The sequence below is a fragment of the Parasteatoda tepidariorum genome, chromosome 9 (genome assembly GCF_982258835.1).
Source record: "Parasteatoda tepidariorum strain Cologne lab strain chromosome 9, Ptep-v5.0, whole genome shotgun sequence".
Lineage (NCBI taxonomy): Eukaryota > Metazoa > Arthropoda > Arachnida > Araneae > Theridiidae > Parasteatoda > Parasteatoda tepidariorum.
Window position 1 is genome coordinate 12,462,652 of NC_141763.1, and position 18,955 is coordinate 12,481,606.

General features: G+C 33.4%; 1 long non-coding RNA gene across 2 annotated transcripts in view; it reads right to left on the reverse strand.

Moving 5' to 3' along the window:
* Positions 1-18,955, reverse strand: part of LOC147803317 (uncharacterized) — a 56,179-nt gene that overhangs the window by 16,484 nt on the left and 20,740 nt on the right. Inside the window, exons 4-7 of one of the 2 annotated variants that reach the window (XR_015428848.1) lie at positions 12,115-12,169; positions 8,728-8,821; positions 8,538-8,632; positions 2,410-2,538 (exon numbers count right to left, since the gene is read on the reverse strand). This is a non-coding gene — a long non-coding RNA (uncharacterized LOC147803317). The remainder of the gene's footprint in view (positions 1-2,409; positions 2,539-8,537; positions 8,633-8,727; positions 8,822-12,114; positions 12,170-18,955) is intronic. The other variant, XR_015428849.1, reaches the window with a different exon arrangement.

Consider the following 18,955-nt stretch of genomic DNA (forward strand, 5'->3'; position numbering starts at 1 on the left):
TTATCTGTTTTAAGTACTTTGAAGAACGCTTTATTGAAAGAGAACATAAAGCAGTACGAGCAGATGGTTCGATACTTGTTGTACCTGGAAAGAGCACAGACTTCTGATGCATTCCCCTCTATTCTCCCCAATTTACCTATCATTACTTAACTAAGGAATTAAGGCCCCCAAAAAGAAAAGCACAGAAGAAAGAATTATTGCTCTTGAAAAAAGAAGGGAAGAAGAATTTAAGCAATGGTCTGCTGATGACAAAATTAAAGATTATGAAGATTTTATATGAAGATTTTATAAGATTTTATATGAAGAAGCTGCCAGACCAGTGGATTGCCATTCATAAAAAAGATAATATTTTCATTTTTATTTATGAGTATTGCATTTTTTAATATTGGTAGTACAAAAATCTTTATTTTTGTACAGTTTATCAGCATTATTGTGAATAAAAACTTTTCCAATCTTTAGTATCTTTGTATGGGTTTAATTTCAAGAAATATTTACTTCATATGGTTTATTGTTTGAGCAGGAAAAGATTACATTATGTATTATTAACAAGATGTAGTATTTTTTAATTGAAATTTATTCTTTACATAATAATGATGTGGAAAGAAAGTAAAAGCAATATAATTTTCTACGCAAAAATTGAATCATAAAATAATGTAATCTTTTGTTGCATTATTTACATATTTTTTAAAGAAAAAATTCTTCAGTTTAAAGTGGATTATGAAAAATATAAAATTTTCAATCAACAGATATAAATTATAAATGGATGACAGTAAAAAATATTCCAGTTTTATTTTTCTAAAAACGATTAATATGTTTTAACATCATAAGAATGTTAAATAATGAAGAGAAGTTTTAAATTATCACTTTCAATTTAGATCTTAAAAAAACTATTCTGACATGCAAGGGGGACCCAAAATTATTAATCTGAACAAAAGAAAAAGCAATACATTCTTTTCTACCATTTTGCTGATAAAAAGAAACGCATGTAACGCTGATAAAAAGAAAAGTTAATAAAGAAAGTAAGAAAGAAACAGAAAAAAAAGTTCTTAGTTCTGAAATATAATTTAAAGTTTGAGAACCACAATTTCCTGCGTTACTGGTTATCTGTCTTATCTTACAGGGAAAAAATTGAAAGTAAAAATGCTGTGTTAAAATGCTGCGCTATAATTAAAACATAAAAAACAACAAAAGCAGGATAAAGAAAAGGTTCTCAATTCTTAAACAAAAAGTGTTGAAAAGACGACGCAATTACATTGTCTGAATATAATTTTAAAAAAATCAGCAGTACAAAGCTCATGGTTCTACATAAATTATTCTACTTTGAATCCTTCAAATTTAGCTTTACCATTTGCATTTCAGAAATTAAATGAACAAATTTTAGAAATTAAAAAATATAGGTAAAAAGTATTTCCAATGGTGTATAAAAAACACACACAATTTTAGAGTATTCTTTGTTAAATCTATTCAAATCATCCTCCCTCCCCCTCCCCCCCCAAAAAAAGAGCTTTACCGAATGTAGAATAGGGGCCCAATAATCGTTTAATCTCTACTTTGATAGTATACTTAAGTTTCCACGTTCTTCAATGAAGAAAAAGAAATAAGGAGTCGGTAACTATGCATCACTGTCATAAATTACTGAATCACTACATCTACTGATCTCACGTAAAAAAAACAAATTGTTCGTCCAAGTGAATTTGTGAAAGAGCACTCAAAAATATTTTTAAGCACCATATACATTAACAAAAGGCAAAATAATTTTCAAAGATTTTACATGATCAGGATAAAATAACTAGTTTTCTGACAAAGAACTCTTTTCTTGATTATATTAGCCATAACGATTGCAAAATTTTCCATTTCAATATCAGAGGGTGGAAAATGAAGTCTGAAATTGAGAATATCTTGCAAAATGCAACAGTGTTGCACACGAGAGTGCAAGAATCTCACCAAACCCAGATGAGTAGGCGCACATGCGGTTTCGCAAGTATTTCATCAGACATGTAAAATGATTGACGCTTTCTCAAGGTATGGACGACGGTAAGCCGAAATAGATTGTGGTTGAATGAATTGTGAAAACGTTGAATGGAACAATGTGAAAAGCACGCTTTTGTTATACGTGGTGAAAATCGACATAGTAAAGGAAAAAAATCTCCTTTTTGAAAAGGGAAAAATTAAGCACTTTTTAAATACACTCAACGGAAAAGGCACTTTTACGGGCTTTTAAGAAACGAAAATCGAAAATAAGCACAGTTAAGCACTTTTTGAAAAAGCTAAGCACCATGCTGGTAAGATCCCCAAAGAATGAAAGTTGAGGATATACAAGAATCAAGTAAGTGTTAAAGTTATGTTTGAGGGGGTTTTTTTTGGAGAAAATTTTGAAAATATAGTCAAAACAGGAAAATCGGTACTTACCGTACTAAAAATGAAGTACATTTTTCACAAAGTTCAGTCTCCCAACCCTTATCAGTAAATTCGGATAGTATTCTCAAGAAGTCTCACACATAAATAAAGGGCGAGTACATCAAAGCACACTCCAGTTCACTAGAAAAGAGGAAATTAAAGAATAATTATAAAAACAGGTATGAAAAATCAGAGAAATTAAATAACACAGTCAATACTCAATATCGTAGTTTGAGCAGAAATGATTGTTATAATGTGAGGTTGCTGTATCGTGAATGCACAAGAATACTGTCATAGCCAAAAAAAATATTTGGGGGGATATATTTATCGACCATGTCAGCCTTCATTTTAGGAAATGAACATCTCTTATATACTAGTGAATTGTAAATGTAATTTTGTAGCGGTAGACACACTACAGTACTCCCCCTCCCCAGAATTATAGCTGTGATAGAATTCGATGAACGGATACCAGTGGTTGATTCATTGCTGTTTTGTGAGAAGTCGGGAGAGCTGTATTAAGATCACCCCACTTTTTAGGGCTGATAGTGAGAGTTGTATTAAGTTCACGATCGTGGTCGCTCCTTGTGTTGCCTTCAGCAGTAGAATGAATACGTTGTGTGTGATCGAGACTGAGTAGCAACAGCTCGAGGTGGATATTGTAACAGTCACAAGTAGCAAGTCAACTGTTCAACTGTGGACCATCCATCGAAGTAGGTGTGTTCAAATCGAAGTGGGAGTTTCCTGTCCATGCAGGCATGCTCACATCACGTCCGAGTCCTCAATGTGGGGATATACAGGGTGTCTATAAAAGAACTCCGGGGTTTTAAAAATTCATATCTCACTAACTATAAAAGATAGCAAAATTTAGTCGATTTCCCTGAAAAGAGTAGCTCAAAAAGTTTTACTCATACCAATTGGGAATGTTTGTATCAACTGTTGGCGGCGCTGCAGGGCGTTGAGCTTGAAATGGATTTGGATTTTGGATTTTTTCATTTGGATTCCGTTGGATTTTTTCTTTTGGATTCCGTTGGATTTTTTCTTCTGGGGGCATATCAAGAATCTTGTGTATGCAGAGAAAATTCGTGATGTTCAACATCTCAGGGAACGAATAGTCAATTGTGTGGCAACCGTCCCCCCAGACATGCTCGCCAGGACATGGGAAGAGGTAGAATACCGTTTAGACGTCTGCCGTGCCACTAACGGGGCTCATATAGAACTTTAGTAAGTGTTAAAAAAAACTTGAAAATGTAAGCTTTTCAGTCATGTATAAAATATGTATGTATGTTTTTTATTTCATTAAAATATTTTGCCTCAAAACCCCGGAGCTCTTTTATAGACACCCTGTATTTATCGATCATGTCAACCTTCATCTATGAACAGGTACCCCAACGTAGAACCGAGTTAACACGTTTTATTTACTAGTGAGTAGGAATTGTAATTTTGTAGTGGTAGACACACTACATTTCACTTTTATCATATTTTAGAAGCAGAAATATTTAGTACTAAGGCAACTTTTTCCTTTCATTAATATATCATCAAAGTGAAAGTTAAAATAATACTTATATATGCTCTATAATACCTTAATATGCTCTGCCAGGGCTGCTATTATAGATAATTGACATACACCGAGTTAACTGAAAAGGCCAGATGTTTTAACCTCAAAAGAAACCACACAATTGGTCTGACATAGCACAAAAAGAGTGAATAAAATTTTTATATAAGAAAAGTATTATTGATAAATTTATTGCATCCTTTAAAAACAGCCATAAGCATTGTGAATGACAATAAATTACCACCACCCAGGATAAGAATTAACACTTAATCTATACCTATTTCTGTCATAGCCGGTCAAATAACCGTACTTTATGTTTCTTGATTGAATGTATGAAATGTGGACGTTAGGAAGGAAATATATTAAAAAAAACTTTATTATAATTAAACGAAATTATATATTGCAAATTTTTATGTATAACAAAGAATAAGAATTTTTAATTCATTGCTCATTTACATTGTACATTTTCCGCAAACATATTTCTTCTAATCATTATTATTTCTATAATTCTTACAATTATTATTATAATTAATATTATTTCTTCTAAAAATTTGCGCTATCTTTGGCTATATCGCTATAAATCGCTATATTTCGACATTTCTCTGGGTAAAAACTAACAGTTAGTTAGAAATGAAGTAACGCCAACAAAATAAAATATAAGCGAAAACATTTAGTTTTCGTCACTTTTTCTTATACAAAAATGCCAATCTAAGATTTTAAGTAGAGGAGAGTGGGGTCAATTGTAACAGGGTACGATTGTAACAGAGCAAAAATCTCGAGTGTCGGGCTCTAGATTTGGTTTCTAGGTGGCGCACAAGGTGTATTTAATAAATCTATATGTACACCCCTGCTGGCAACCATTTTTATGTACTTTTGAAAGAGTTAAATCACAAAAGATATTTTCACGCAACGTCAGTACTTTTTTTGGTATTAGAACATTATATTGTAACAAAGTAACTTTGTTTAAACAAATAAAAATTATTAACCGAATATGTAAGCGGACACCTTAATTAACACTTCAAAAAAAGATTAGTTTTGTTAATTAACTACCATTGTTTTTAACAAATGAAGCTGAAATGGCGTCTTGGGGGCGATTGTAACAAGAAGTAAAAGGACGATTGTATCATCTGAAAATAAGTAATCTTATGTTTACAAACCATTACTTAACTCTTTAAGAACCACCAATAGTTTCCTCTATCATTTATATTATGTTGCATGTGCATTATTTTATTTGTCACCTTTCACAGCATAAATTAAAATTTTTAACCCCTTAAAGTTAAAAGTTTAACCCTTTAGGTCTCTGCTCATTATTATTTTTACTCCTAAAATATCACTACTATTTTGATCAATAAAAAAATATATCACAACTATAATAATATATATAATTAACTATGTTTTAGTTGAATTTATAAACTGTTGCAATTGACCCCGTAAGTGGGGACAATTGTAACAAGAGCACGACCGTAAAAAATCGTTTATAACTAATATAATAACATTTAAAATAAGGTTTTTTTTTTTTCCAGTAGAGGATAGTCTACTTTACTCGTCTGTCAATTAATACTAATAATATATTGGATTTTTTGTTAGTTAAAAATAGTTAAGTAAAAAATGTTGCAATTTACCCCACTCTCCCCTACTTTCTTGAAATTTGAATTCACAGTTATTCTGATTGAACTCACTACGCAATAGTCTTTGCAGAAATGTGCAACTCATCGAATGTAATACGTTGTACACGCATTACATCGTCATTTCTGATTCGATAACCTTCGAAAGCAATAAATTGTTCTCCGGGTCAAATGACCGGTTCTGGACGAAATAGGTTTACGACAAGTATTATTCGAAACAAACAAAATATAAAAAAATAATAAACGAATATTGTGACTAACTGTATATAATTGTTAGAAAAAGTCATGAAGTCAAATGTGCAAAAACGATGAGCGCATTTTCGATGCGAAAGCTCTTAAACGGTCATTTGACCGGTTATGGTATGTTAAGTGTTAAGTCACGTTCTGAATATATTGTAGTATTATTCTTAATCGATAATGAATCAAAAAGAAAAATCATTCTAAGGTCAAAAATGAGCCATTAAAATGGAATGAAAACGCAGAAAAATCCTTCTTAAAGGCAAAGGAAGCAATCGCGCAGGCAACCCTCTTAAAACACCCTATTCCTGGTGCAAACCTAAGTTTATGGGTTGACGTATCGGATTTTGCAATAGGTGGTTCATTAATGCAACTTTCAGAGGGGAAATGGGAGCCTTTAGCTTTTTATTCGATGAAATTAAATAATTCTCAAAAAAAAAAAAAAAAGGCCAACTTATGACCGCGAGTTATTTTCTATTTATTCGGCAATAAAAAAATTCAAGCACATGTTAGAGGGTAGAGAATTTCAAATATATACTGATCAAAAATCACTAATCTATGCATTCAAACAAAATCCGGATAAATGTTCCCCTAGACAACTACGCCATTTAGATTTTTTATCTCAATATTCAACTGACCTTAGACATGTAAAGGGATCCGAAAATATAGTAGCCGACACACTTTCGCGTATAGAATTAGATTCCATTACTAAATCGAATTTTCTAAATTTTCACGATCTGGCGAAGGCTCAGCAAACTGATGCAGAAATCCGAGATAATATTCAAAATAAAAAATTTTCTCTTCATCTTGAACTCAAACCATGTCAAAATACAGACACTGACTTAATATGCGACAATTCAAATGGTTCTCCACGCCCATTCTTTCCGACAACATTTCGAAGACAAATTTTCGAGCACTTGCATGGCATATCACATCCTGGTATTACAGCTACTACTAAGCTCATCTGTGCCAGATATGTTTGGCCAAATATGAAGAAAAACATAAAAGAATGGGTGAAATGCTGTGAACCTTGTCAGCGTTCTAAAATTCAAAGACACACCAAAGCTCCTCCAGGAACATTCAGCTTACCTGATGCTCGATTTCAACAAATACACGTCGACATTGTAGGCCCGTTACCTTCATCTGATGGTTACCGCTACTTATTAACAATGATCGATAGATTTTCAAGATGGCCAGAAGCCATACCGATTGTGGACATGCAAGCCAAAACCATCTGTCGTGCAATTTTCCACACTTGGATATCTCGATTCGGATGCCCTTCTATAATTACAACAGATCAAGGTTCTCAGATGCGATCATCTTTATATCGTGAGTTTTGTCAACTCTATACAGGTCCACATAAGGTTTTGAAGCGGTCAGCTAAAAACCTTACAATTCAACTAAATGGTAGGCAATCTACTGTGTCCATAGACCGTGTAAAGCCAGCATATTTGATTCCTACTACAGAGAAGGTTGAATCAAACTTACGGGTTATAAAACGTGGAATTTCCAAATCTTTACGTACAGAAAAAAATCATTCTCCCAAGGAACCCGACAAAATTTTGACTAGGTCTGGAAGACATGTACACTTTCCAGCAAAACTGGCAACTTATGTTAGTTATTAACATTATTAGCTAAGCAAGGCTGTTTAGCATAAAATATTATTTTCATTGATGTAAATAGAGTAATATTCAAAATTTTATGTGAAATATTATGTCGTTTCAGAGTATAATTCTCTGACACTGGGGGGATGCTCTGTAGTATTATTCTTAATCGATAATGAATCGATTAAGTAAGATGATTATAAATTATTTATTATATGTTGGATGGCAACAGTCTGGAGGAAAAAAGAGAACAGCTACGGTGAATAAATATTTGCTAACCTTCTGAATAAGTCTATCTTGTATTAAAATTATAAAACAACACTTTAATATACTGCGATGTGTTTTCTTGTTAATCGTATGTATATAAACCGCGATCCATTATTTTAAATCAAGTGAATGCAATTTTAAAATTCGTTTTACCTAGAAAGGAAAAAAGGTGAAATATGGAAGTTTTTTTCAGCCAATAGAAAAAGCAAAACTTTCTAACCCTGTCCACTTTGTCCGTACTGCAAGCAATTTTAACTAATTTTTCCGAACTACTTCCTTTTATTACGCATTGTTTAATCAAATGACCAATAAAAAGAAATACAAATAAAATTAAAAAAAACAATATGTAGTAACAAAAAATGCTTTAAATTTTATTTTTAATTACTCTTCGTTTTGCGCACAACAAAAATTTTAGGGTGGCCTTTATTTAAGGATGGGTGACTGAGATAGAAGAAGCAAACAAGATATAATGCTTATGGTTACATTCCACTCTATAGGTGGTTCTGAAAATCGGTTTATGTATTTTATGTCAAAATTTCAAAATTACCAAAAAATGATGAAAAAACCAGTCGAAGACAGAAAAAAAGTTCATAATTTCCAATTTCCTCTCTTTTTTTTGGTTCACTATATCCACAAAAAATAATATATGTGCATAGCAAGACAAGGGAGCGAACATTTCGTTCACTATATTCAGAAGTTCACTATAAATTATGTTTACTATAGGGGGTTTGACTGTATTAATTTTTAAAAAAAAGCGGAAAAAACTAATCTTTATTATAACGGTGGTCTGACTAAATAACCTTGGATGCAAATAAAATAAAATATAAAAAGAATACCTTGAATAAACTTTCTTACCTTGATTTTACTGTTACTATAACTTTTTTCTAATGTATTCTGGGGTTGTAGGTCAACAAAGCTGTCAACAAAGGACGAGCAGCTGGGAAGGGAAACTAAATAAAAAGCTTAAAAAATATAAGTTACATATTTAAGAAATATACAAATATGAAACAGAGTTTTCAATTAAAATTATTGAAATAAATTTAACCTTTCTTCCAGCACGTTTACATTCCAGCTCATATTCTTCAAAGTTTTAAAACTTCTGATGAGTATACTTCCAAAGCTTCATTTAACTGATCAACCTATATGTGAAAATAAATGATTAATTAAAAAATAATTTAAATTTAACTGATGTAAATTAAAGTGAATACTACAGTCATTTGTACAATAACAACAGTTCACTTAGTAATAATTAATAGATTTTAGTTTATCAATTTAGTTGATAAACTAAACAGCCGGGGAAAGAATTCAATCTTAATGGTTCCTGAGGGTGACTTCAAGTATCCTAATTAACCAGTTCAGACATTTCAAGTTACGAACTCAGACAAAATACAAAAGCGTCCTTTTTCTGAATAGCCATATATTATATAATGTATATTCTAAACACAGGGTGCGTAGACAAATCTTTCAACAAAAAATAAGCACCTTTTAAGCACTATATTGTTGTTGTTAATTTACGTCGCACTAGAGCTGCACAATGGGCTATTGGCGACGGTCTGGGAAACATCCCGGAGGATAATCCGAAGACATGCCATCACATTTTTTATCCTCTGCGGAGGGGATGGCACCCCCGCTTCGATAGCCCGACGACCTGCGCGCGAAGTCGAGCACTTTACGGTAGCACAGTTTAACGAGGACCAATACCGCACACCCTCGGTCCCTACGCAGACTGATCCAAGTGGTCACCCACCCGCACACTGACCGTAGCCAGTGATGCTTGACTTCGGTGATCTGCTGGGAACCGTGTCTTAGCAATCAGTCCACTGCGGGACTAAGCACTATATACATTAACAAAATGCAAAATAAATTTCAAAGATTTTACACGATCATAATAATATAACTAGTTTCTGACAAAGAGCTCTTTTTCTTGACTATATTAGCCGTTATAAAATGATCAAGAAACTTTTAGGTTCGATATCAGAGGGCGGAAAATGAAGCCTGAAATTGAGAATATCTTGCAAAATGCAGCAGAGTTTCAAATGAGAGTGCAAGAATCTCACCGAACCCAGCTCAGTCGACGCACATGCGGACTCGCAAGTATTTCATCAAACATGTAAAACGATTGACGCTTTTATACGCCATGGACCAATGGTACGCCGAAATGTATTGTGGTTAAATGCATTGTGAAAACGTTGAATAGAACAATGTGGAAAGCACGCTTTTGCATCATACGTGATGAAAATCGATATGGTAAAGAAGAAAAAAAATCTCATTTTCGAAAAGGGAAAATTAAGCACTTTTTAAAAACATCCAATACAAAAAGCACTTGTAAGGGTGTTTAAAAAAGAATATCGAAAATAAGAACCTTTAAGCACTTTTTAAAAACGATACACACAATGAAACATATTTCTGAATAAACATATATTATATAAGCATATATTACATACAATAAATATTTGTCAACAAATATTATTTCTATAAGCCATTGAGCCAGAACAAAATATCCCATTGGAACTTGTCCGTCACTGCAATATGACTTTCCCTTTATCATTTCTGGTTAGCAACTCAAGAATATTTTGAAGGATAGAAGCAACTCAAGAGAATTTTGAAGTTGAACATCACCAAAGTAACCATTTAGATTTTGGTAATATGTTATGGGACGCCATTTTATGATTCCTCAATTTTATTCCATCAATTCTCAGCTTTCTATCTCGATCAAGTTCGCATGTCTTTCTTATTTTTTTATTGATTCATTAATTCAACTATATTTAAAACAAAGTATTAAATGTTTGACTTAAATAAAAAATTTTATAATGTAATGTAAATTAGAAATTTTTAATTTTTTTCTCTCAAAGATGTTAAATAAATTATATTTAATTGGACAAAAAAGTTACTCACATTTATGATAATTTTTGTAATAATTTGGTAAATAAAGTGTTGAGTACAGGGAAAGTTAGATACAAACACGGCATGCAACAAGAAATTCGCTATTACGACAAATTTTCAAGTTACTAACAAAATTTTGTCATTGAAGATCTCAAAAACATTTACAGGGGTCTGTCCAGACATTTCGTAAAAGTTCCGTTTTTGTAAAATTGTGAAAAAATCACTCGTAATTTGTGAATATAAAATAAGCGTTAAGTCACATTCTTTCAACCAGGATCCTGCTTTTATGAATTTGTGCAAATAGGGTCCTGTTAATGTGAAAAACTTTTTCAAAGAGTTTTTAAATTGTAAATAGATACAAGATTATGCCCAACACTGTAAAACTATAATTAAAAAAATTTAAATTTTCAAAAATAAACAGCAATTGCTGCTTCTAAATTAGAGATGCAACATACAAATATTTGGTATTTAGCCTATACTGCTGAACGCAGAATACTCATTTCGGACGAATATAGGAAGAAGCGTCTGCCGAAGACAAAACTTAATTTGCTTACATCCATTTTTATTTTTTTCCCTTGGGAAGGGTTTATTCGATTAACAAAACAATAACGAAAATAAGCAAATTTGTGAAGGGTCCGATTAAAAGAAAAATCATTTTGTAAAGGGTCCGTTAGCGGACCCAAATTTCTTCTAAACAGACACTTGATTTATATAAAAATTTCAATCTTACCACTGTAGAAATTTGTAAGCCCAACAAACAATTTCGGCTCTACCTTCATCGATTAAAAGGAAATGGCTAAAACTAATTTTCGTCAAACATTATTCTTCTTTGTCTTCGAACATCATCGGCAAAAAAATTTAATTTAGTCTACTAATCCATTAAAATTATGGCCAAAGCAAATTTCAGCAACCTTTCCCCTTCTAAAAACCACAATTGTAAATGAATTTGTGGGCAAACCAGCCAAAAATAAGTGTACAAAAAAATTTTTAGTCTTTTTTTTGCCTAGTAAGTAAAATGTTTCATCTTGAAGGAAATCGTAGTTCCACGTTGGTTTGATAAAATTTATTGTCTGGAGTTCTTTTTGTCTTTTAGATTTTCCACATTTGCTTTTGCCACGGCATTTGAATAGTTATAGACGAGGACTGTTCTGATTTTGTTTTGTGTGTCTCAAGTTCACGGAGTTTATTCAAACTCTCTTTAGCACGTGTTGAAAGCTACAAATTTGAAGTGTGCCTTTGAACGTCAAATTTCTTTAGAAAGTATTTACAGCTGGTAGCTTAGCAAAAATTAGCATCAATTCTCCAACCAATGCAAAAAAATTCATAACTTTTTATATCCAGGAAACACTAGACAGAATTCTACTTCAAAATGTTAGCTCATTGTAGTAATTCGTGACCCAACAAAAAAATAGATCGAATTTTAGTGTCCTACGTCAGCACTACTTATAACCTTCTTCCTCCATTGTTAGAAAAAATAAGCAAACCACAAAGCCATTTTCGTTCATCTAACAGCCCGAAAATTTCTGAAGTACGAAATTAAAATTCTTACCAGAACTATGATGCAGTGGAAAATACTTTTCTTCTTTTTCATGTCAAGACACGTCCTAAAAAATGCCAACAACGCTTATCAGCATTTCAAAAAAAAAAACAATTAAAAATAATACTGCTTAATTTACAGCATTGTTCATGCATTGTGTGTATAATTTATTAATAATATTTTCCCCCTTGCCGTCAGACTAACCGTGGGAGATTTTCCTTTTCATATAACGCAAATGCGGGCTAGTTCCATTAAAAAGTCAGAAAAGAAGGCAAATCCAGGAGTTCTCTTGTCTTCTGGACTGGGTTTAAAATTACAAAGCTACGGAGTTGAACATTAGTAGTCGTAAGCACAAACAATTGGGACGGCTGTTCAAGGACAGTTATAAAATAAAATAAAAAGTATTATTTATTTGAAAGAAAGAATAAATACTGAGCAACTTTTATTCTATGAACCCATACCTCTCATTCCCATACTTCTGTCTATCAAAGTTGCCCGCTAAGCAAAGATATAACTATTGTGAAACAAGCTTTAGCTAACTTTTGACCCAAAACTTTTATCACAGAATTCATGACTCATTTTAACAACTCGTCATCCTACCATACATCTTAAGGATCTAGCAAACACAAGTTTCAATTCAATTTTTGAATGTTAACTAACTCATTATAAGAAAACGTTGGGTGTTAGCCAAACAAACATTTTCGTTAGGTCAAAACAGGTTTCAGCTATGTTTCAATCTAGTAGCCGCACATTATAATTTTGAAACCAGACGTTAGTCGATTATACAAAATGCCACGTGAATTCAACAAACATTACCAATCAAAAAATAATAATAATGTCAAATGAAAATTTCACTTTTTTTCACCTAAAAATAGCAAAATTTGGTTTTGTCCTAAAATGCAAGCCCGTTGCAAGAAACTGTTAGCTCTACACTACCAATCAAAAGATGTAGACAAAAAAATTTTTAGCTGAATTTTAACACAGAAACCGTAACTTTAAAATTTTCTTTAAAACGTTAGCTCAATGTTAGAAATCAGTCAATGATACCCAGGTTCCGATTTAACCAGGTTTATAATATCACCAGGTTTAGAAACTACAAGTTTGACTTTCGCTTTAATATGTTAACCTATATTAGGAAATTGCAGGTCAAAGCAAAAATTTTTGTTACCAAATCAATTTATCGAAAAATATGGCCTAAGTCTTTGTTAACTACAAACAATTGTGAGCCCGACTCAAACATTCTGAAAATCTCTTGAGTAAAATCATTAATTACGCATTTAAGAAAAATTAACGTCTTTATAAATTCAAATTTCTGATATTTTCAGAACATGAAATTATAAATAAATTATATGCAGCATAATTTAAATATTTATGTATAAGCTTACTAAATCTAATGTCTAATCACATAACTGTATGAGAAAAAATATTTACAAATAAAAGAGTTGCCAAGTATAAATTATAGTTCTAATATTTCTAAATAAAATATACAAGAATTTTTATACATAAATGTGATCGATAATTTTTTTTGAAGCTACTGGATTTTTGGTTTCCGAAAACTTCCGGATCGCGGTAGTGAATCCGGATTTTTTTCCGGTGCACAATGATTTCAGCTTTTAGCTTAATTAAAACCATTACATTGTAGAATGTTTAAAGTTTAATACAACGAATACTGTTATCGTATTAAAATTTTTTTGTTTAAAATATTGCAAAACAATGAATTACGTTTTCATATAAATGTCTGGAATAGAGACGGATGTGTAAGTTTTTGATGCATCATTTATACTGATTTGTAAATGATTAAAAAATAAACAACAGTATGGTATTTTGGTGAATGAAGAGCAACGCTGGAAAAAAATACGAAAATTTCCTGTTGCTTTCATATATGCTTGTGCGATGTATTAAAATTAAAGGCATTGAATTTGACATATTTTCATATCAGAAGATGCCTGAATGTTCACTGTAGTGTCTCTACCTCTACAAAAATTCACTAGTATATAAGACATGTTAACTCGAATCTGTAGCGGGGCACCTTTTCATAAATGAAGATTGACTTCTCTTCCCACACTGATGAACTTAGGACGTGATGTGAACACGCCTACCTTGGCAGAAACGCCCACTGCGATTTGAATACTCCTACTTCGCAGGATGGTCTTCATTGAACAGTTGTACTGCGACATCGTCCTCCTCCCGCTGTTGCACCTCAGTCTCGATCACAGAACAACGTATACACTCGACTGCTAAAGGCAACACAGGAGAGATCACGACCGTGAACTTAATACAACTCAATCTTTATCTTAATCTCAATCTTAATACAACTCAATCTTTATCAAATCTTAAATTTAATTTAGACCACTGATTCATTAAAGTCATTGCCGAAACAAGTTTTAGTAAACTTTTCCCCATAAACCACAGGTGTAAAATAGATACAGCAAGTTTTAAGTAAATGAATTTATTTTCAAACCAACTGAAAATGAGTTACATACAAAACAATTTTTAGTTTATTTTTGACCTAGAAAGTGTAATGTTTCATTTTAATGATAGTGCTCTGTAAGAAATCTTAATTCCACGTTGGTTTGATAAAATTTATAGTCTGGAGTTCTTTTTATCTCTCAGATATTACACATTTGTTTTTGCCACGGTATTTGAATAGTTATAGACGAGGACTGCTCTAAATTTTTTTTACCTCTCAAGTTCAAGTTTTATTTTTTATTCGTCGGTGAACAGCTGACCCAATTTAGAGTTTACGAATACTATTGTTCAAGCCCGTAGCCTTGTCATTTTGAACTAATCAGTAGACAAGGAAACTCCTGGATCAGTACCCCAGAGGTATTGATTTTTTATGGGAGCATGGAGAACTTTGCAACTCGACAGATTTAACTTGCATCTGTCACCATTTGCAACAAGGGGAACCTTCAGCAGGCAGGGATCGAACATACGAACTCTTGGACATGGGCCAAGTGCCCTACCAACCGGCTTTTAATAAAATTCTCTCTATCACATACTGAAAACTACAAATTTGAAATTTGCCTACAAACGCTAGATTTTTTAAGAAAATATTTAGCGTTGGTAGTTCAACAAAAATTTACATTAATTCGCCAACCAATGCAAAAAAGTTATAACTCAAAAAGTTTAGGCAAATTATTATCCAGGGAAAAGTTTTTTTGACATAGAAATCACAAAATTGAGTTTTGTCCTAAAATGTAATCTCGTTGCTGGAAACTGTTAGCCCTACACTACTAATCGAAAGATGTAGACAAAACAAATTTTAGCTGATTTTTAACATAAAAACGGCAAATTTTAAATTTGCCTTCCAATGTTAGCCCTTTGTTAGAAATCAGTCAATGATAGCCTCAAAAAATGTTCGCGATCAAAACCACCAATTTCTGACATGAAAACTACAATTTTGAATTGTGGTTGTTAACTATAGACCATTATGGAAAATCGTTAGCCTAAGTTTTCCCGCAAATATTATACAAAATAAGAAATTTTTTTTCCAAATGACAGTTCATTAAAGGAAATTTTATGTCCACGTTAGCTGGACAAAATATTTAGATAGCCCAGCCGTCAAAAACAGCCCTGATCATAACAAGTTTCAGGTAACTATGTACCATGAAAATATTTTGAACTATGAAAAGTTAAATTGTGAAAGAAAATTTTAAACTTAACAAAAATCCTTTTTAGTATGAACACCAAAAAATTTGCTGAACTGTGTTTTAACTCATTTTCTTAATAGAAATCAAAAGTTTGATTATCGAATCAAAACTTTAGTTCATTACAGTAAATCATCAGCCCAGCAACTTTATAATCCAGTAGCAACAAGTTTAAATTTTAACTTCAAACGTTAACCCATTGTAATAAAATTGCTAGCACATTTTTGTCAAATTAAAAGTTTTGTTAGAAATTATTCCCAAAGAAAAATATGGCCAAAACAAGTTACAGCTAGTTTTTGTAGGCCAAACGTAATGCCAAACAAAAAATTTTGTTCCTTAACCTATAAGAAAATGAGCTTTTTCTTCTCGCTCACTTTGGACGAAGAAAATTTAAATTTCGCCCCCAAACGTAAGCTCATTGTACAAAATCGTAAGTCCATGATAGCTCAACCAAAATTTCGTTAGTAAATTGACCAAAACATTTTACGACCGAAACAAGTTTTAGCTCCAAAAATATTTTAACTTATATTTGACGTAACCACAAGTTTGAATCAAACTTTTGACTGTTATGGAAAGTTGTTGGCCAATGTTATTTTTTATTTTATTTTATAACCGACGTTGAATAGCCGACCCAATTCTTGGCTTTACGACAGCTAATGTTCAACTCCGTAGCTTTGCATTTTTGAACCCAATCCAGAAGACAATGGAACTCCTGGATCAAGTATTGGGTGAAATTTACCTTCGTGGAGGACTTTTTGATGGAACTAATCCGCATTTAAGTTACATGGAGAGGAAAACCACGGAGAGCTCCTACGGTTAGTCTGGTGGTAAGGGGACGTAAGCATCCCACGGTTACCCTGACGACAAAGGAACTCTAACCCATGATCCGTCAACCACTGAGGATATTGCACGTCAGCACTGTGGTCGGTGCAAGCTGGATACGGATTCGTATCGACCATCCATCGCTAGGATTCGAACCCGATTCACCTTGTGGCGCCAGGCATGGTGCTTAGTCGCCAAGGGAATCAACGGGATGACAAACACACGATCGGCAACTTTGTATCTTGCCCAGTATTTAAGAAGCTTCGAACTTTACTCAGTCTCTATCACACACACACATACCTAATTTTACGTTTCTGTTTTCATCTTGTTATGTTTCAGTTGTTAATAAATGTTTAGTTGATTTATGTCCTAGTTGTCTTCAACTTAATATGAGAGGGTTCCTCCCCCTCAACCTCACTGGAAGGCGAATACTCCATCCGTTGAGCCATCGCGGCTCTGGCCAATGTAATTCAGAACCTCCGAAAATAGTACTGCTCAAAACGAATTTTTCCCATCTTTTGTCTTAGAAAAGTTGAACATTGTCGTCAAATGTTGTATTATATCATTGGATTACCATAAATAGTTTTTTAACCCACCATTACTTTGTGTTTGGTTTAACACAAAGTAATTGCCAAAGCAAATTCTAGCTAACCTCTAACAGAGAGTATGAATTTTAGTTCTAAGCTCTTTGTAGACCAAATGCTAACGACAGACAACAAAAATGTTCGTTAGATCATCTACCAAAAAAGTTTATGGGGAAAAAGAGAGTTATCTAGTTTTGCGATAGGAATTATAATAAATTTACCTCACAATATCAGCTCACAGACGAAAATTTAAATCGTATGCCAACCAAACTAAAATTTTCGTTAGTCTGCCAAAAATTGCGAAACTGAATTTCAGTTATCACAACTTTATCTCATGTCAATACTCCAGGCATATCTCGAATTTTTCCGGCAGCAACTGCGATTCTTGCAACCAGCTCCTCAGCATTGTCACCAGGGGTATCATAAACCATTGTTTTCATATGACCCCATAAATAAAAATCAAGACATGATAGGTCGGGTGACCGAGGAGGCCAACGCACTGGAAAGCTCGGAACTTTCGTAAAACTCCCTCTATCGCGTCTGGAAAGCATTTCCGACCCCGCATTGCTGTATGATTTCGAGTCGTCAGGATGCACTCTACCCCTCTTAGGAGTTCTGAAACGTTTAACTGAGACACCCTGTATAAGACATATTAACTCGATTCTTGACTTTTCATCGAGGAAGTTTGACATTGTCGAAATCTACTCTCTCCACATGGGTGATCTTCGGACGTAATGTGATCACGCCCACTTCTATCTGAACACGCCTACTTCAATGGATGGTTCACATTGAACACTTGACTTGCTACATATGACTGACATTATCCACCTCCTCGCGCTGTTGCCACTGAGTCTCGATTACACACAACATGAGCCTGCATACACTCGACTGCTAATGTTAACACAGGAGCAACCATGACCGTGAACTTAATACAGCTCTCGCGATCAGCAAAAAGCACGGTGATCTTAATACACCTCTCCCGGCTTCTCATGAAACAGCAATGATTCAACTAGTTGTATTCATTCATCGAATTCTATCCCATCTATAATTCTGGTGGGGGAGTACTGTAGTGTGTCTACAACTAGAAAATTACAATTACAATTCACTAGTACATAAGGCATGTTAACTCGATTCTATCAAGGGGAACCTCTTCATAGATGAAGGTTGACATTGTCGATATCTACTCTCCCCACAAAACCTTCAACTGTAAATGAATATGACTCAGCGAAAGATGTTCTGCACGATCTCATCACGCAAATTGTACCTTCCTTTTTCTTCTGTGAGCGAAGTGTTACGTCATCTTAACAAGCTTAAGGTATGGTGCCACAGGTAGATGCTGATTCTATGGATTACATCTTTCAGTAAGATGGAGCACCCTCGCACTGGGGTACGATGGTTGGCACATTTTTTTATCAACATCTTCTAAGAGTTGAATCGGTCGAAGCGGAGATGCCGACGATGTCTTCTACTCTTGGCCACCGAGATCTCCGGACTTGATACCCTGCAATTTCTATCTATGGGTTATGTGAAAGACGGATGTATGTGCTTCCCACGCTCAAAACAATGGAAAAACTCAAAGAACACGCGATTGAGTCGGCGACTGCACATATGGGTCAAAATGTATGGTGTGGCATGGACTACCGCCTAGATCAGGGGTCCCCAACCTTTTTGTGCCTAAGAGCAAATACCAGAATATCGATCGAATAGCGGTGACCATTTATTTTTCAAGATAAATTTATAATTGATAGACATAGGTAATAATACACACTACATATAATGCAGAAAAAAATTAATTTT